Below are 12,527 nucleotides of genomic sequence, written 5' to 3'. Positions count from 1 at the left end.
CACCACAGCCGAGAGGAGCCCAGGCTGTGTGAGAGACAAGACAGCCCTGGAAGCTGTCGCTCCATAAAGGAAGCTGTGACTCACGAGGGGGCACACTGCTGCCTGTGTCAGATGTGAGCAATGTGAATGGCTCCGTCTCCCGGGAATTCCCAAGTCTCTCTGCCGCGTAATCCTTAGCATTGAAAATGAGTGTGTGAGGTTGCATGTTCTAATTGTCTGAGTGTAATTTTGTGGAATGAATGCTTTTCTAGTATCTTAGCTGTGCCCGGGAGGAAAGGGAAGAGAGTAACCCAGAGAGAGGGTAGGTATTCTCCCTGGCATGGTTCCAGAAACAGAAAGCCTGGAAGAATTCATTGAGTTAACATGGGGGAGACGCTGTCTGTATTTTTTCCTAAGGAGGTAATGCAGACTTGACATTGCAAATGTGCATAGTGTGAGATGAAGTTACCTAGACGCTGTAGCACGAGACACTTCGAATGCCTGCTCAGCCTCTGGCGGAGAGGGCCCCCATGAGCCTGTTGTCACTGAAATACCTCTGTGTGTCAGAAGGAGAGGCTTCCTCTGTCCTGTTACAGAGCTTGGGGGGTAGAGGAATGTGGTGAGCACTCTCCCGCTCCTTGTTTCCAGCCTTGTTCTCGGCCTGTCCTCTCCTTCCATCTCATCCTGCCTTGCGCGCTCACTGAGCTCACAGGAAATGGCCAGGTTCCTGCCTTGGTGTCCACATCTGTCTGTGCCAGAGAAGGCTCCAGATGCTGCATGGCTGCACCAGGTCTCCCTGGCTGCAGGGTCTGGGCTTTACCCATCTGGAAGTCCTTTTTGTTCACCTAAGGCCCCAGAAGTCTCTCTTCCATGAGCATCATGGAGGTCAGCACACAGGGAAGAAAAAAGGGGCTAATACTATTTTACCTGTTGCCAGAGGCCTTTACCACTTGTAGATGAAGGTGATTTTAAATACCCAAAGCAGGTGCGGCGCCGTGGCTCACTTGGTTAATCCTCCACCTGCGGCGCCAGCATCCCATATGGGTGCCAGGTTTTAGTTCTGGTTGCTCCTCTTCCAGTCCAGTTCTCTGCTGTGGCCTGGGAGGGCAGTGGAGGATGGCCCAAGTGCTTGGGCACCTGCACCCGTGTGGGAGCAAGGAAGAAGCACCTGTCCTGGCTCCTGGCTTCGGATAGGCACAGCGCCAGCTGTAGTGGCGATTTGAGGGGTGAACCAATGGAAGAAAGACCTTTCTCTCTGTTTCTCCCTCCCTCTGTCTGTAGTTCTACCTGTGAAATAAAAAAAATACCCAAAGCCATGTGGTGGTGCTGTGGTTACAAGAGATGGATGTTGCCTTACAGAACCCATCTGCTAAAAGTGCATGGGGGCTGGGGGCTCACAACACAGGAAAGAAAGTCAGGTGGAAATATTCCTGGATTCTTGCAGGCTAAGGGAGGATTGGCAAGACTTTTATGGAGTCTTTGAACCATAAAGAGGACTCTTGTGTTTCCCAGGGCTTAATCTCCTGACTGCACACAGTCATTGGCTGGGAACAGCCTGGGGGAAGCATGGCCTCCCTGCAAACATGGAAGTGGCTTTCTGAGAAAGCAACTGGAGCCCTTAGTTGGTTAAATTCTCGGTAGCTGGAGGACCAGGAGACTGTCAGGGCTACCCCAGAAGGGGACCACGACACATATGAGAGGCTAGAGTTGTGATACAATGGGCCAAGTTGCAGCCTGCAATGCCAGCATCCTATGTGGGAATGCAGATTCAAGTCTGGCAACACTACTTCTGATCCAGTTCCCTGCTAATGTGCCTGCGGTAGCAGTGGAGGACGGACCAAGTATGCTTGGGCCACTGCAACCATGTGGGAGACCCAGATGGAGCTCCAGATAACCGGTTCTGACCAACCAGCCCTGGCCACTGTGACCATTTAAGGAGTGAACCAGTGGATGGAAGAACATGTATTCCCTTTGTCTCTCACTTTCTGCTTTTCAATAAATACATATATCTTTTTTTAAAAAAATACTGAACATATGGTTTATTTAGCCTGAACAAGTTTTAGAAGTGACCTTTATGTGTAATTCTTTTAAAGTTTATTAATTTATATTTATTTGAAAGAGAAAGAGACAGAGACAGAAAAAAAAGATATTTTCAGTCACTGGTTTACTTGCCTAAATGCCTTCAATAGCCAGGCCTGGGCCAGTCTGAAGCCAGGAGCAGGGAACTCCATCTGAGTCTCCCACAGGGTGGCAGGGCCCAGGTAGTTGAGAGCCATCATCCTCTGCCTCCCGAGATGCACTTTAGCAAGAAGCTGAATTGGAAGCAGAGAGAGAACTTGATCCCAGACACTCTGATATGGGATTTGATGTGGGTGTCCTGAGTGGTGTCTTAACCCACTGTATCACAAATCTTACACTTATTTTTAAAATATTGTACATTGATTGATAGGCTATATTTTGGGGATGCCAATAAAAAGGCAACAGAGCCTGCCCTTAAGAATTTCATAGTGTAGTGGGGAGTGATAATTTTGTTTTTCTTGTATTTTTTTAAAGATTTCTTTTATTTGAAGATAGTTACAGAGAGACATAGAGACAGAGACAGAGACAGAGAGAGAAAGAGAGAGAGAGAGAGGTCTTCCATCCATTGTTTCACCCCCAAATAGCTGCAACGGCCAGAGCTGAGCCCATCCAAAGCCAGGAGCCAGGTCTCCAACGTGGGTGCAGGGCCCCAAGCACTTGGGCCATCCTCTGCTGCTTTCCCAGGTGCATTAACAGGAAGCTGGATCAGAAGTGGAGCAGCTGGAACTTGAACTGGCACCCTTATGGGATGCTGGCACTGCAGGCTTGGACTTTAACCCACTGGACCACAGCACTGGCCCCAAGGGAGTGGTCGTTTTCAATGCACCCTGATGACTGTATGAGCACAGATGCCAGGAACACAGCTCAGTAATGATGCTGTTGGTGACAGGGTCACCTGACTGCCAGAGGGGCTTGAGCTTGCTGTTAAGGACAAACTGTCAGTCTTTAGTGGGAGGTGGGAGAAAGGATTCCAGTATTATTTAAAGAGAGATTGTATATAACAATTGATTTTCATGTGAATAAGATAATTGCATTGTTTTGGCCCCAGTTTGTGGGAATGAAGGGAAGATAGATTTGGGATAAATAGAAGTGAAAGCTTTCTGATGACCAGAGCTTTGAAAGGTGGGCAGGGTTATCTGGTGAATTTCTAGTGCTGCTGAGAGCCAGCTTGGGAAACCGTGGGCAAAGGTGGACTCAAGACGGGGTGGGGATGGTTTTGGGGTTCCAGGAGACTCGGCTCTCCAAGATTCTGTAAGTTAAAGGAGCCATTTCTGCATGGCCATACCTGGAAGGGGTGCACTGTGACCTCTGGGAAAGGGAACCTACGGGGTGACTGCAGACTGCACACTGTCCTGCAATTTCCTCTTGGCCAGGGATGGGTACAAATGGGCCTCATTCTAGAAGGACCATTGTCAATACCCGCCCCATGCCAGGCAGTAGAGGCCAGGAGCCCCAGCGGTGAGTCCTTCTCTGGCTGATGGGAGGAGGGATTTCTTAGCTGGTATCTGCAAAGAAGGAAGCAAAATCATGAATATGCAGGATGCAGCAGAGGCCTCCCAAGCTCTCTGGTCTTCATGGAGAAGCCCTCCCTGGGGGCTGGATAAGTATCTGAGAGCAGAAAGACTGCTAATTAGCAGAGAGATTAGAGTACACGCATTCTGACAATATCCATCTTTAGTAGAATCAGGTACTAGCTGTTTAAATCTGGCAATCAAAAAGGATGTTTGGTTTCAGAAGAAAACCCAGAGAAAGCACTAACACAACACTTTCACAAACTAGTCACACGGCGAGGTAACTCCTGAAGCTCGGTGTAGAACAAGTGCTGGTCGTCAGGCCTTGGGATGATGCGTGACTTCGGATCCTGTTAATGTGCTATAGACTTCTCTATAAGAAAAAGAGAACCAGAAGATACGATTTGGGATCTTTCCACCATGAAACATGTGAAATGTTTGCAGAGACAGATACATTACCTTGACTGGACCTTACACAAAGTGCACAGGTACCACAGTGTGCCTCATAAATACGTGCAGGTTTGTCTGTTGAAAAGTTTGTCTTTATGTCTTCATTTTCCTTATCTGAGAAATGAGCATGAAAAGCCTCCCTGCTCTGGGCGGTGGTCGGCCCCGGGATTGACTCCTGCTTCCCATCTCAGGGTGCCTGCTCTGAGTCTCTGCTCTGTGTGCTCTGGGAGGCAGCGAGTCCCTGTCAGCACATGGGGTGCCTGGCGCGTGACTGCAGTCTGGCCTAGCTCTGGCTGTAGTGGACATGTGGGGAGCGAGCCAGTGGACGGGAGATCTCTGTGGAAAAAAAAAAAAACTATAAACACCTCGATGCTCCTCTCCTGCTCTGAGACCCTATGAATTGCTGCTGCGCCCGTGGGCCACTCCCTGCAGATTGCAAGTGTCGGCCTGAGTGTGTGGTTACGGCCTCCAGCCCCTCTGAGCTGAGCCCAAGCTGGGGAAGCCACAAAGACAAAAAATGTCTTCCCTTTTGGCCTTCCAATGCCTGTCAAGATTCCCAAAAAGGGAACTCCCTCTCACCAGGAAGCTTTCTGGCCAAGTACACAACGACCCAGGTAGCCAGTGGCTGTGCGTTCTCTGCAGTATTTGTGACACTGAGGAATGTATGTGCGTGGATTTCCTGCTATTAACATGCTGCGCAGGTGCCAGGAGGTGCCTGGAGTACCGTTATCATTCTTTGACATGTTTGCTTTCCTCTCAGGGCTCTCTTGCCGTTTCTTGCTTTTCCATTTCTTTGCTTTAATTCCCCTGCCCGAGAATCCCTCTAGATAGGCCATCTCCACTACCGGCTCCTTGTACATTTTTTTTCCACACCATTTCATGCTCTGCAGGTCAGATGTGGAGGCTTCTTGTGTTTGGACTCTTGAGAGTGTCTCTGAAATAGTTTTCGTACTGGGTCCCGGGGTGTGCCGGGGGTTAGCCTGGGTAGGAATGGTTTTGGGAGAGAGGTGCAAGGTGACCAAAGGGCTAAGAATCCAACATTAATGCACCAGCATCTGGGACTACCTTCACCCTTCCCGATTGTCTGGAGTAGGGCCCATTTCACCAGCTTGGCTGGGCTGCGACTTGAGGGATCTTTAATGAGTTCGTGGAAACAGGAAATGAAAAGTAACTTTATTTTGGTTCAAAACCCCTGAAATTTGTGCCCATTTTTTCCTAATGCACATTTCTCATGAACTTTTAGGAGACTCCCTATGTGTGCAACAATCAACCTTTGAATGTGACCTTGGGAGGATGACCTTGGTTGAGGGCCATCCACCGAGGACCAGCAGCTGAAGGCTCTGTTGTCCTCCACCATCGCAGCCGTGGCAACAAGTCCTTCCTCAGAGTGAGATCCAGGTGACCCAGGGTGGTGTGCACCACAGCCTCCCGCCCTGTGTCCCCACCCGGCTTCACTCTGAGAAGCAGCTCTGCTTTCGCCGGTCTTACCCACAGGGCTTCCATGCAGGCGTGCCTTTAACAGCTGAGTTCTCCTGCTAAGCATGTTTAGACCGCGCTGCTCTTGTCCAGCCCTGTTTTGTTTTAGGTGAGGAGATTGAGGGCCAGGTTCTCTGGTTCCTGACATACTGTCCTTTCCATTACACTGTGGCTGGCACCACTTCAGATTTTTCTTTACTTATCTGAAAGTCAGAGTGAGAGAGAGAGTGGAGGGAGATCTTCTAGCGACTGGTTCACTCCCAAGATGGCGGCCATGGCCAGGTCTGAGCCAAATCAAAGCCGGGAGCCAGGAACTCCTATAAGTTCTCCCACATAGGTAGCAGGGGCTCAAATGCCTGGGCCATCTTCTGCTTCATTTCCCAGGCCATTAGCAGGGAGCTGGATTGGAAATGGAGTAGCCAGAGTACAGACTGGTACTCAGACGGGATGCTGGCTTCCCAGGCAGTGGCTCCACCTGCCACACCACAATGCCAGCCCCTGTGTTTTTTCTTTTTAAAAAATATTTGACCCCTCCAAGAAGAGACTGAATGTAACAGACCCTGTCGGTTTCCTAGCAGTAGTCCACATGTCTCTTCATTTCTTGCTACTAGAACCTCAGTTTGTGCTCAGTAGCTTGTGCCCAGCTAACGAACCTAATTTTCCAGCCTTTCTTGTGGGTACCTGTAACAGAGTTTTGGCTCTTGGGAAGTAAGCTGAGGGTTTCTGGGAATTCTGCTTCCTTAATCATCATTTCCCCACTCTCTTTCACTACTTCTTGCTGCTTGGAATGCAGACATCACAGATGGAGTTCTTGTAGCCATCTTGAGAGAATGAGGACAAGGTTTATGCCCCAAGAATGACAGACGAAAGATCAAAGTACTGAGTTCTAGGTAATCCATCTCCTCGGCACTTAGGTTATATGAGGGAGATAGAAATCGCTATCTAGTAAGGCACTGCTATTTGAAATCTGGGTTATTAAAGTTTCAAGTGAATTACACCAAGTTCAGCAGAGAAAGCAGGATCTTCCACTTGCTGCATTCAGATTAATATCTGTAATTTACCTGGTCTCTGAGCCATCCTTGGTGTCTCATAAGGAGACTTGGGATAGCGAAAGGACACTGGATTGGCTACTTAGGAAACTGAGTTTCTACTTCAGTTCTGTCATTCACTAGTTGTATAATTTGGGGCAAGGTAGATAGCCTCTCCAGGGGCTGGCTTCCCCTACTGTACTGGAAGAGAGTTGGAGTAGATCTCAGTTTCCTTTCATTACTCTAAGTCACTTAGTCTACACTGGCAACAGATCTGTGCAGAGGCAACCTTGGGGCAATCAATTTCAGGTTGGGAAGTTGCAGGTGGGACAAATGTGGGAAATAGCTTGGCTTTTAAAGATTATTTCTTGTTAAGTATAATCCAGTTTTCTGAGGATGTTCTTCATAAGAGTTCTTTGTATTTTTGTGGGTTGATTATTGACTTAATTAGCGTAATTAAGCACAATTACACAATTAGCACAGATCTGTGTAATCAGGTACTAACAATGTGTAATTAGGTAAGTGCATCTTGCAATTAGAGACTTGGAAATGCAGTGCCATTTTACAGTCCTTATTCTACATTGTGGAAAACTGCCCCAAATCTATGCACAGATCATCTAAGAAGTTCATCTTACCCCACAGCTGAATGGATACTTTTTATTCTTGTAAATTATTAACAGCACTTTTTTTCTATTAGGTAATAGTAATAGTTTTGTATTTTTGTGTTTTGCAAATCAAACTTTTGGGTCAAAGAATTATAATTTCTTTCATACTTTAAAAATATTTTGTTTATTTAAAAGGCAGAGTGACACACACAGAGAATAAGCTAGAGAGATCTTCCATCAGTTAATTTTTAAAAAATACTACTTCATTTATTTGAGAAGCAGAGTTACAGACAGAGAGTTACAGAGAGAGAGACAGCGAAGGCCAGAGCTGAGCTGATCCAAAGCCAGGAGCTTCTTCCGGGTCTGCCACATGAGTACAGGGGCCCAAGCACCTGAGCCATTCTCTGCTGCTTTCCCAGGCCATATGCAGAGAGCCGGATTGGAAGAGGAGCAGCCAGGACTCAAACCGGCACCCATATCGGATGCCTGCGCCGCAAGCAGAGGCTTAGCTGACTACACCGCAGCACTGGCCCCACATCAGTTACATTGTTAGGTTCACTCCCCAAATGGCTGCAACAGCCAGGACTGGGCCAGGCTGAAGTCAGGAACTCTATCTGGGTCTCCTATGTGGATGGCAGGGGCCCACGTACTTGGGCCATCTTCTGCCACTTTCTCGTAGCCATTAGCCAGGGAGCTGGATCAGAAGCTGAGCAGCTGGGGCTCAAACTGGTGCTCCAATTGGGTGCTGGTGTTGTAAGGGGCACCTTAACCCCCTGTGGCACAATGCTGGTCCCCATGCTTTTGTAAAAAACAGCATTTGACAAAAAATATAATTAGGAAGTTTAAAAATTGAAAAAAGACAGAAATCCAGGTTTCATTTCAGAGCATGTGTAATAGAAGGTCGCAAGCTTGAAAATAGTGATTTGAATTCTGGAAAAGGAAATCCAACAAGAGTGTTTGATGAATAACATTGAAGTCCCATCATCAGTCTGTGGAATTAGTTTGGCTAATTTTTTAGATTTTTTAAATGCAAATAATTTTTCTCTTTTGACAAATTCATTATAGGGGTTCTAGGATGATGGAAGTGCTACAGATTTGTGAGATCATCACTTTTACAAATGCCTTTACAAGGGTGGAACTCAAAAGAGCGCCTTAAGAGACAAACGAGAACCTTTGGTTTCCATGACAAAGGACAGCTTGTCTTATTGTTCTTTGAGTGGGCCAAGAGCTGCCTTATTAGGGGAGTTGAAGACCATAACTCGTGACTCACACTTGAGATACATGGAGGCAAATGTTATCCTCTTTCCTAGGAGTTGAGGGCAGCCCCCTAGAGGCGGAAGAAGTATCCTTAGCCGGATTAAGTACGATTAATTTTGGTGTCAGTTCTGCTACTGACCAGTGTTGTGATTTTTCTGTTTCCTCACCTGGGATCCGCACCTAAAAAGTCCTTCTTTTGGTCTGTGTAGTGCGGATCAAATGGCCGGCCTATGGGAAAGTGAAAAGGAAACGTTACCATGTTGTCATGCTCAGGTTTGGTTTAATTTTCTGCAGTTGTTTGGGGGCAGTGGTTATCTTTCTAGTCCTCATCCATTTTCTTTATATGGCTTACTACTTAGTCCCCTTACTCATACAGGTGTGACATTTTAAAGCTCAGGGGTCTTTGTTGAAGGACCCTCATTTTGCAGCTACAGTTGAGGGCCAGAGAGGTCAAGTTAACTAGCAACGGGATATGTTAGTGTGTAATCCCTTCGACTCCCAATGGGTACCTTTCCCATTCACCCTTATCACACGCAGCTGCTTGTCCTGGAGGCCTAGGGGGAGTTGGGGACCCCATGTCCCCTCACTGATGTGTCTGCAGGGAAGCCGCAGACTCTTTCTCATGTTGGCATTTTCCCCAGAGAACACCTGGCTGTTGATGCTTCTCAAAGGCTCCCTTGCCCCAGAGGCAGGAGGCGGAGGTTGCCTTTGGTGGACAAATGCAATGCTTTCTTGGGGGCTTTGAGAAACCTGGGATGAAGGTGAAAGGCAGGTTTCACTGGCTCTGCTGTATGGCGGGTGTGGGTTTTGTGGTATGCAGTAGTCTGGGCATGTGAGCTGAGAATAGAGGGGAGGGGTTCTTAGGACTTTGGAGGAGTCATGGGTGTCAGGTAGTTTTTTTTATCCTATGCAGGGAGGTGGTTTCGTGGCTTTGGTCCTTGTACACCCCAGTGTGATGTTCCCGGGGTGCTATGCCTTCTTCATGGCTCCAGAACTTTCAGTTGTTACCATTTGCTAACTGTTAAGTGAAATGCTGGTTGGCTCCGCTGCTCTGCTTCACCAGTTTTTTTCTGGCAGTTGGTAGAAAAAGTACTTTTCCTTCAGAATTTGATAAAAATAATAAAAAGATTCATTTCGGAAGTCCAAACCCACTCTCTGGAATGGATACGTAATTTACAGAGGAGTTAACTTAAATGTAACTTATAGGCAGAACTGTGATCATTATGTAGCCTGATTATTTTTTATGACCTCATCTCTCTCTACCAAGAAATGAGAAGAAATGCTGGCCACTCCTGCTTTCTATTGAGCTTCTCTTTCTTTCAGCCCTTTGGTTTTTAATCTCTTGTCTGTGTTCACTACAGTTCACCTCCTGCACTGAATTGCTTTAGAATGGCTTCTTTATTGAATGATAGACTTTAATATCAATTAAGGAGACTTTTCAGTGCCTTCACATGCAATTATTTAAGTTCACACGGCATTTCTTAATGGACTGCATCTCAAGCTCTAGCTGTCTTAATTCCCATTCCTACTGTTCCATGATATGCTAAAACTTCTAACTCACACTTTAAACATCCCTGTCACTTGCCTGGACTGGCAAAGCCTATGGGTATTTTTCATGATTTCCACATGGGCCTGGACTGCTCAGACGAGTGCTGTGGCCATTAGGTCTCCCAGCCCTGCCCTGTGTTGCCAGAAGAGAACGATGGCTGGGAAGTTCAGTGAGTGCTTGCATTTATAGCAAAGAATTGAATTGTGTGAATTTCATCGTTATTTGGTTGCTGATCAGTTTTCATCATGTGTTTTGTCTACTCTAGGTCAATAGCACTGGGTTTTCTATTATTTTATACTTGCTGTATTAAAGTCTTCAAAAAGTCCATAGAAATATATGTGATGAAAAAACTATAGATTATTTATTTTTATTTTTATTTTTTTTTGACAGGCAGAGTGGACAGTGAGAGAGAGAGAGACAGAGAGAAAGGTCTTCCTTTTGCCATTGGTTCACCCAGCGCGCTGCGGCTGGTGCACTGTGCTAATCCGAAGGCAGGAGCCAGGTGCTTCTCTTGGTCTCCCATGGGGTGCAGGGCTCAAGGGCTTGGGCCATCCTCCACTGCACTCCCTGGCCACAGTAGAGGGCTGGCCTGGAAGCGGGGTAACCGGGACAGAATCCGGCTCCCCGACCGGGACTAGAACCCGGTGTGCCGGTGCCACTAGGTGGAGGATTAGCCTAGTGAGCCACAGCGCCGGCCAAAACTATGGATTTAAAAAATGCATTTCTTTAAGGTTATATTTTATTTGTTTAAAAGAGTGACAGAGAGGGAGAGAGAGCGAGCCAGAGAGAGAAAGAGATTTTGCATCCATTGGTTCACTCTCCAAATGCCCCCAAAGGCCAGGGCTGGGTCAGGCCCAAGGCAGGAGCCAAGAACTCCATCCAGGTCTCCCACATGGATGGCAGGGACCCAAGTAATTGGGCCATCTTCCAGTGTGTTTCCAGGTGCATTAGCAGAGAGCGAGATTGGCAGCAGATCAGCTGGGACTTGAACTGGCACTCTGATAGGGATGCTGGTGTCACGAGCAGCAGCTTCACCTGTGTGCCAGAATGCCAGTCCTTCAGGTTTTTTTTTTTTTACATGAAAACAAACTATTTTTAAATTCCATTTTCACCAACTTTTTGAGGTATCAAGTTAGAAACTGCAAGGGTCCAAAATATTAGTCTACATACAGGCTAACACGATAGCCAGCTACACTGTGTTTTATGAGTATACTCACACCTACAGTACCAGAGAGAGACCTCTTACTCTGGGAAGTGAGTCTTCTCCAGGTAGCGGTAGAGGCTTTATCTTTACTGCTCTCTGAAATGCCTCTGGGGAGGGCTTTCAGCCTTGGTCAGGAAGCACTTCCTGCCCCCGATCAGGAAGGCCACGCCATCTGTAGTGTCCAAGGTTGTGTGCTATTCAAACATCCTTGACAAAGTGATTTTGAGATGTGCAGAAATGCCAGATGCACGGAGAGTTCTCAAATGGACGTAGGCAACACCTCTCCCATAAACAGGTAACTAGAACCCAAAACCAAATACGCATTCGAGGCTCCTCATGACCTACGGGATACAATCTAACTTCTTCATTTGGCATTCAAGGCCCTTCGCTGTCTGTCCCTGGTCTGCAATTCGCCGTTACCAGTCAGCTTTCGCCTTCTGCTCAGTTTCCCCTCATGCCCTGTGTTCACTCTCCCCCTCCTTTTGGAGTGCCTCCTCTTGTCTCCCTCCTGCCGTTCTGAATCATCCCTTTATTTCAAGCATTGGCTCATCCAGCCTATACCATGAATCAGGTGTCCATCCCTTTGAACTGTTATAACAGCCCCAGGTCCATATAAGTACAGGGAAGCATGCTAACCTGAATTATTTGCAGAGTCCAGCCCCCCCCCCCCCCCAGGGACCACCATTGTTAAATAAAGCTGGGCTGAGGACGAGAGTGCATCACCCTGGCCTTGGCTTGGTTAGCACGGTGCCTCAGCCCCTTCATGTCCCCTTACATTAGAACAAGATACTGAGAGTGCTATGACTGGACTTCATTCTGGCCTTCTAAATGTAGGACTAAAACATGTCCCCAGCTTCTTCAACGGTGTCCCACTTCCTGCTCCAATGTGCCTCCTGGAAAAGAGCTTTGGAAATTGATCAGGCAGGAGCAAAACCCGAGGGCCCTGATTCGGCAGGTCCAGGAAGGACTTGGGTGTTTGTGTCATGAACCAGCTCCCCAGTATTGCTGTTGCTGCCTGCCCACGGCTCCTCTGTTAAGTAACAGGGGTCCAGATAATGTTTAGCAATTAGAGTGTAAGTGTATATAAGAATTGAACTCCTACAAATCCTGATTTCCTAGTTTTGAGAGTCCAGAAAAGGAATGGATTTTTGCTGAGTGTATTGTCTTATTTAATGTTCACATGAGAGCGAGTTCTTCTTTTCTTCCATTTTATAGCTCCAAATGCACACTGAGGTGAAACACCCCTGGTAGATCAGATCCGATGGGCTAGAAGTGGGAATACTACAGACTACAGACGAGAGCATATGATGCTTTCAGCCAGGGTGTACTGAGCACTGCTGGGCAGGCAGCAGGATCGGGCAGCTTGGCTGTAGTTGTCCGGAGCCCCTT

Source organism: Oryctolagus cuniculus, chromosome 2, assembly GCF_964237555.1.
Source record: "Oryctolagus cuniculus chromosome 2, mOryCun1.1, whole genome shotgun sequence".
NCBI lineage: Eukaryota > Metazoa > Chordata > Mammalia > Lagomorpha > Leporidae > Oryctolagus > Oryctolagus cuniculus.
The sequence above is the reverse complement of the archived record's forward strand: the minus strand, read 5'-3'. Positions refer to the sequence as shown.